The sequence below is a fragment of the Rhinolophus hipposideros genome, assembly GCF_964194185.1.
Source record: "Rhinolophus hipposideros genome assembly, chromosome: 19".
NCBI classification, from domain to species: domain Eukaryota; kingdom Metazoa; phylum Chordata; class Mammalia; order Chiroptera; family Rhinolophidae; genus Rhinolophus; species Rhinolophus hipposideros.
The window spans coordinates 47,336,067-47,343,917 of record NC_138065.1 but is presented as its reverse complement, the minus strand read 5'-3'; positions in this window follow the sequence as shown (position 1 = coordinate 47,343,917).

Here is a 7,851-nt window from a genome sequence, read left to right as displayed (position 1 = left end):
ATGGGGTCTTTAGAGCTGGTTCTTGACAGGCGCTTCCTCTGGGAATAGAGTCCCAGAGTTTGTGTTTGTTATATGATGATTGTGGGGACACAGCCCCAGAAAACAGTTTCCAGGCTCTCGGCCTCACATAGAAAGGTGCTGGCTCGGGTAGTAAATGGCCATTAACTGTGATCAGATGGCCAGCAGCTGTGGCTAGTTGGCCGTCAGCTGTAACCCGTAAGCCATTGGCCACTAATATAACTGCCGTGGCTACGCTAGCAAAAAACATTGGGGCTAGCAAGAAGATGGTGGCTGGCAAGCACTGACTGCTGTTAGGCAGATTTTGTAGATCCTGCTTCCTGTGTCTCCAGCCCAGCTGCCAGCGAGAATATATTGGTTTGACTCCCCTACTTATGGCTCCGTGGGTGTTCCTGTTTGGCCTCACCGTGTCCTGCGTTCTTCTGTGGGGAGTGGGAGCTGAGACCCTGCCGGACGCCCCGCACGACAAATGGCGCAGCGAGCAGGGTCTCCTGCGTGACAACAATAAGAGCTCTGCTTTTTAACTTAGAGTTCTCAGGGATTCGAGAATCAGTTAAAGCCAGAAATGCTGGAAGAGCCAGGGAGAAAGACAAGAATGACCCAAGGGATTGTGATCAAGGGAATGCCTGGAAGGAAAAGGACCAGATATGGTGTGTGGAGAGAGAGCGCGAGAATGTGGACAGGGAGCGACGCAAAGAGAGGTACAGCATGGCAGAAGGCAAAACAAGTATAAATAATGAAGAGCTCTTGGCAAAACTGAATCATTTGCTGGAGCAAGCCCTTCACTACAAAAATTCCCAAGTCATTCCCTTGGGCCCGACCCCAGGGCGGTGGCATCAGGAAGCAGTTTCTGTTAAGCGTGTGGATCCACACGGTTGGGGCCGGCCGCCCAGAGCAGGAGTCACGCTGTACCAGCTAGGCCAGGAGATGGCAGTGTTGCCCCATCGGGAACCTCTCACTTGGACGCCACTTGCCTCCGTAATGGTGAGTTCTGGGGAGTCCCCGTTTTTCTTGCTTCCTGGATATCATGGTTTGAGAGTCGGCCTGTGGGCCACGGCCCAGCATGCAGCCCATGCTGGGTGTTGTGCAGACAGTGTTGTTGCTGAACTAAGGTGCAAAACAAGTGACTGGGAAATGCCTTGAAGAGATGGTCTAGTGAGCCTGGACCCTCCCCCCTTTCTTGCCCCGCACACCTGGTGTACTGGGCTGGGGGGTGGGGGAGAAAGGGGGTTTCTACAGGAGAAACCGGAACTGGGTTGTTTCCCTTTCCATTTCCATTTCAATGTTATATAAAAAAAGTTAGCTTCCCAGGTTAGCCCATAAAAGCCTGATTATCCTATAATACAAATTGCGTTGCAGTTATGACAGAAATGGAAAACAACGGTATTGTAGTGTTGTAATTTAAATAAAAGAAGGGGGAAAATGGAATGCAAATAGCTCTTGATTTTGATACATGAAGAAAGTTAGCTTTCTTCACATCCGGGGACTCCAGGGGCTTGTGGGCAGAGCCCTGTGCTGTACTCAATACACTTCTGACGCAGAGTGAGTGCCCCTGCAGCGAACAGTCTTTGAAGAGCCAAGACCAGCAGGTGGGCCTGGGTCCAGGTGTCCTGCATGTGGGAGGGGCACTGGGGTAGGAGTCTGAAGGCTTTGGTTTCCATGGCAGCTCTGGGTGAGTTGCTTTCCTTCTCTGGGCCTCTTTGTCTTCATGTATAAAATGGGAATGACATCAGTCCCTGATGTAAGGTGTCGGTCGCTGTAAGAATCAAATGGGATGTTGAGGGCTCTTATGTGATTGAAAGCGCTCTGGAAAGGCAAGATGGGGGCCACCCCTGGATCTTTAGTCTTTGTACCTTCATTCACAACTTTGGGATTTTCTATTTTTTTCTCTTGAGATAGAAGTGTATCTCTAGCCAGCTCTAAGGCATGTGGGCCATAAATAGCTACTAGTAGGATTGTTGTGGGCCACTAATGGAAGAAAGAGACAGGGCAGAGTGAGAAACGAAGGCCACGAGAGGCAAAGGAGAATCTGTGTGCATTTCAGAAAGGGTTTCCTTGGGGATGATAGGACTGAGCTACAAACGAAGCCGGGCTCCGTTTGATGAACCATGAGGGATACGCAGACCCTCCCTGGCAGCATTTCCTAAACTGTGTTCCTTGGAACCCTTCCTTCTCTAGATGTGCTAAAAGAAGAAAAGGTTTCATGGTCAAATTAGCTTGGGAAAACGTTGAGCTAAGCAGAATTATACCAGTTTCTTTATTATAGTGCCTATTAGAACCTAATGCTATACACTCACCGTGGACCTCAAAGAAGAGCAGGAAAGTCACAGTATGCGGTGTTTTGCAAACACTGACCATAGAATTTGCTTGTTTTCTGAGTATCTAGTTAACATTTCCAAGGTGTGATTCAGAGACCACTGGCATTTACCTAGAGTGCTTGCTAGAAGAGCAGGTAGTCTGGCCTCATCCAAGATTTAATAAATCCAGCAGAAGGGCAGAGGGAGACACCCAGTGATTCTTTTTCTTCCCCCCCATCAATGCACTTATTTAGCATGTAGTATGTACCAGGTTCCATGCTACATATTGGAGATACAGTGGTGAATAAGACAGTTACAATTCTGGCCTCATAAAAGCTAATTCTAATGGGGGTGGGAGTGGAGTGCTTTGAATAAGGAACAGACATAATTGCCATATCATCTGCTCTTGCTGCGAGGGGCAAGGCTCATGTGGTTTGGGAAGCTTTCCTGTAGGCAGGGATATAAAATCAGGAACACGTCACAGAAATATGTCTGTAACGACAATTAAGGCTTAGGATTCTGAGTATCCCTCATCTGTCCAATGAACGTGGCAGTCTTGACCCTGACAGATTCGTGAATATCACAGAAAACCCAGTGAGTCTGTAGCACCGTCAGTCTGAGGATCTAGCTGGATTGATGTTCTGAGGGAAACTGCTGTGAGGTGAATTAAGACGTTGATGCAAATACTCTCCTGATCTGGCCACAAGGGGGCACCACTGTCACCAGAGGATGGCTCGGTTGTGGGCAGAGGGGACCAAAAGCGCCAGGAGGGATAAACTCACCCATCATACTGCAAACTGGGAGCCCTCCTTACTCATGGGGTGTTGGTCGTGCTGCAGACAGTGCAGTGTCTGGTGAAATTAGGAATGTATTACACCAAGAGGAAGAGAAAACGTACATTGTTTTAAACCCCTGTCTCAGTTGAACTGACTACACCGTAAGACTTGGACTCTTGCTTTCTTCTTGAAACTGTCTCCTCCTTTGACTTCTAGAACACAACTCTCTTATGATTTTCTGTCTACACTTAAGAATAACAGCTAGCACTTGCTGAGCACTTACTATACGCCAGGCCTTGTCTGTCTGAAACGCGTCCTACCCGTTATTTCATTTACTCCTCTGTCCCTGTGGCGGGTACTCTCATGAACTCTACAGGTAAATTTTACAGAGATGACATCATGGGCCTAAGTCACCTGGCTAGTCAGAGCTGGAGTTAGTCTCAGAATCCGTGCGCCCCTCGTCCTGAGTGCCAGCCCCCCACGCCACCGAGTGTCACTACCCCGGGCTGCATGTGCAGGTTGTAGGCTGCGCAGATGGTGTCCTTCTTTCCCAGTTTCCTCCTGTCAACTCTCTGGGCGGCTCCTGTGTGATGGCCTGACAGCTTGTCCTGACGCCAGCTCTGGAGCTCCCCCTAGGAAGCAGCGACCACACTGCATTGTAATGGTCTGTTTGCTTGTCTGTCCCCTCAACCAGGCCGTGAGCCCCTCCAGACAGCTCTGTGTCACGGGTGCCTAGTGTGCTTGGCACATAGTCAGGAGTCAAAAGTATTCATGGGAGTAGGTATGTGCATGCAGGGCCATTCTTGAGTGACCGATCAGAGGTGTTTGAAAACATCCCTTCGAACCCATGGCAAAGACCGAACGTTGTGTTGAAGGGACTCTTTGTTTCAGTCTTATAATCCTGTGACTTTGCATTTGGGAATACTACTAAGGTCAAAGGGCAAGGGGCCCTTGCAGAGGGTTCTGGTGAGTTGCGCTTACTCATAACATTGTCCAAACCCATATTCACACCCTCAGGTCAGGGCCAAGCCTGGGCAGGTAGAGCTGATGGCATTTAGCTCTGGCCTCCCCGCTGGTGTGCTGCAGCTGCTCCTCCCCACAGGGTTTCTGGGCAACATTCCATCCTCTACACCGGAAAGGTTTGGAAATCCCGGAGGAGAGAACAGAGGCTCGAATGGAGAGTCTGTTCTCAGGTTGTCATGGAAGGTGTGGTGGTGGCGATGGGACCCAGGAATGGAGTGAAACCACAGGAATATCAGCCTGCCTTCCTCGCCCTAGCTGATGGCCAGTGTTTGACCACGCCCCCCACGAGCTTCTGGACCACGTGGCTAGTGAACAATTGAAATGTAGCAGACGTGACTCAGTTGCTGGACTTTTCATGCTATTTCATTTTAATTTAAATAGCTGTATGTGGCTAATAGTGCCGTATGGGACAGGTCCATCCTTCCTTGTTCTATTGGGCAGCTCTGTTCTAGATGGTTTCTGCTTTGATGACCAACTTTGATGCCCATCATCAAGGATAGATCAGGAGCATCGAAATCATTGTATTTCATTAATGCAAAGCTATGGCTGACATGAAAAAAGAGAAACATTTACATATACACGCATGTGTCTGTCTGTCTGTCTACCCTGTTTCCCTGAAAATAAGACCTAAATATAAGACCCGGTCTTATTTTACTATAAGACTAGGTCTTATATAATATAATATAATGTAATATAATATAATATAATATAATAATATAATATAATGTATAAGACCAGGTCTTATATTAATTTTTGCTTCAAAAGACGCATTAGAGCTGATTGTCCGGCGAGGTCTTGTTTTCAGGAAAACACGGAATCTATCTATCTGTCTATCTCCTTAGCAGCTACTGTAGAGGCTTTTGATTTCTCCCTTTGGCTGCACCAGAGTTAATGCACAGGTCTGTTTTCACTTAGTTTTTGCTATTTTCCTCTTTTTCCTTTAAGAAGATATCAGTTGACCGCACTGAAGGGAATGTTCTGCAAGTGTTGCCAGGGCACCTGAGTGTGTTCTCCTGCAGCTGGCACCTCTGCGGGTGCCTGGTCCCCAGGCATCTGCTCTGCAGGCAGTGGTGTGACTGCATTCCTTCGCCTGTGACCTGTGACCCTGCGGGGGGCGGGGGCGGGGGCAGTGTCAGAAGGCTGGGCCTTTAAGTCACTGCACCCATCCTATCTGAGTGACCACTGGGAGAGGGTCACATCAAATACCAAGAAAGCGTCTGACTCCAGCACATAAGGAAGCCAGGCATGGCTTTTTATTTTCAAAGTATTTTATTTAAATAAGTTTTTCTGTTGGTGTGTTTGAATTTTCCAGAAAAAAAATATTGACAAATATTATACAACTTGGACCATTTATAGTCTTCCTGAAAAGGCAACTGCCCTTTCTCTATATCCTCCCTCCGCCTCTCCCCAAGAAATACAATAGTGAATTAATTGAGGAGTGGGGAAAGACCTTCTCTGACTCTGGTTGAAGGTGTGTAGAAACCTGGGGGCTCCTCCCCAAGCTCATGCTTGTTTAGGAAGCCTTTTCTTTACAATTCATTTTGTCCTTCATTAGCTTAAATCCCCCAAGATGGGCCAAGCAGGCTCTCATCCTGGGCTTCCCCCACGACCAGTGGCAGTTCTGGGACAGAGGCTGGGAAGGAGTAAAACTGGAGAGGAATAGAGGGCTGGAGCTGGGCTGGTGCCAGGAGAAGAGGGAGTAAGAGAAGAAGAAAACATGGGAGAGAAGGATGAGAATGAAGTGGAAAGAAAAGGGAGTGGACACCAATAACTGCCTTGGGCTCATTCAATAGAAACAGGAGGGCCGCTCGTGTACCTGGCACTGTTCTAGGTATTCCAGGGAAGGCTGTCAGGGGACGGGCTTAGGTGTCCAGGGTCCTAGGCTATGGAAGCAACTAAGACATGTGTTTTGGGGTGTTTTTGTGCCCAGAGGTAGAGCTGGTCTGTTCTATTAGGAAACAGTGGGACCCTGCACCTGGAGACTGAGGCCTTCTTATGGCAGTGACAACCGACTGCTGTCTTAATTCAAAGGAGCGGCCGGTTGCCATGGCAGCCATGTTCCTTGTGCTGTCCCTGATCCTGGTGATCTGCTCGCCTGGATGATATCTGACACCAGTCTCAGCCGTCAGCCTCCACGACTCCCCCAAGGCGTGCGTTTCGGGGGGTGCTGCGTGCTGGAGACAGGAAGTGGAATGTGTCCTGGTGGGCAGTGGTAGACGTGGTGAGGGTCATGCATTTTGTGTGGGGAGATGACTAGTCATTCTGATGTCAAGGAGACAGTCAAATGCTCCATGAAAAGCTCTCCATGTGACAAGGGGACAGAGAATCAGAAGGCGCTTCCTCCTCTACTCACAGCAGTTTAGGAATGAGGGCCTGAGTGCCCAGGGTACTTAGGGCCACTTAAGGTGAGAGGGTGAACATTATTGGTCCTAAAATATATGCAGGCCTGAATTCTGAGTCACAGGGTCACCTGTTAGAAGACCTGGTGAGCAGTCACCAGGGCAGCAGCACCTGCCCTTCACAGGCCTGGAGTATACCTGGAGGGCAGGTGAGTACCAGGTAGGCCAAGAGAACAGGTAGAGTGCATTTTTCCATTAGCACTCTTATAGAGTTTGGTTTTTGCCACTCTAAATATCATAGTTTAGCTACGTTCTTAAATCTCAATTTTACCACCATTTAGAAGAGCTTCCATGGGAAAATATTTCAAGAGCGCTACCCAGCAGATTTGTAAATGAACTTGGACAGCACAGCCTACTCCCATGTGGGGAATTACCCGTCACTGTAATATGGTCACAATACAATCAAAATACCAACCAGCTCATCATACAAGTGGATTAACTCGGCCCCCCAACTTCAGCCTGGTGGGGGGTCGCTCTGAAGACCTAGTTTACACGTCCGCACGGCACCTGTGCCAAGCTGACTCTTGGTGTGCACCTTCCTGCAGAATTCAACACTCAGCCCCCAGCCGTCGCAGCACGAGCGGACTCACTCAGAAGGTCAGTTGGGGGAATTAGTGAGGTATGTAGTTTACCCTTAACATTGTCACAAAGACAACGGCCTCCGCAGACAGGAGTACCGACTGCTGCAAGGCACTTGTCCAAACCTCAACATAAATATCGATAAACCTCTACATAGCTTCTTCCAGCTTTCCTTAAGACTCTGTATCTCCTGCAGTCAGCCTTCCTACAACATGCTAGGCCTTCATTACCACCGTAGGAAATCGTGTTCAGTGTGCTTTCTTGCAAGGCTGTCCCGGGGACCGTCGTAATTTCTTCCCTGCTGAAAACTTTCGGTTCCGCGGAAGACTCCGCACTCGGGTGTAGCACCTCCCTTCCATCTGGAAAGCATACTTTCCCCTGGAGAAACCTGGTTTCCACAGCTCTCTAGGAGTCACTACCAAGAGCAGTTTGTTCTCACGTGGAGTAGATGCCTTGCTCAGTGGTTCTGAGGGTAGCGTCGCAAAGGGAGGTCTGGGACCACATTAAATATTGACCAGTGGGAACGAGGACCTTGTCCAGAGTTGCAAGACAGTAGCTTTCAATGAATTTTGGTCACACTTTAAATTTTTCCTCCCAGGTGGGAGGTCCAAAGCACAGGAACTTGCTGAGTCTGTGTCGTATAGGGATGGAGGCTGGACCAGGTTGCTGGAATGCCCAATGATGAGGATTTCCTGTCACAGATTATGTAGGGATAGGAAGAGAGAAGCACACATCTCTAACCTGAGTTTGTGGGGAAGA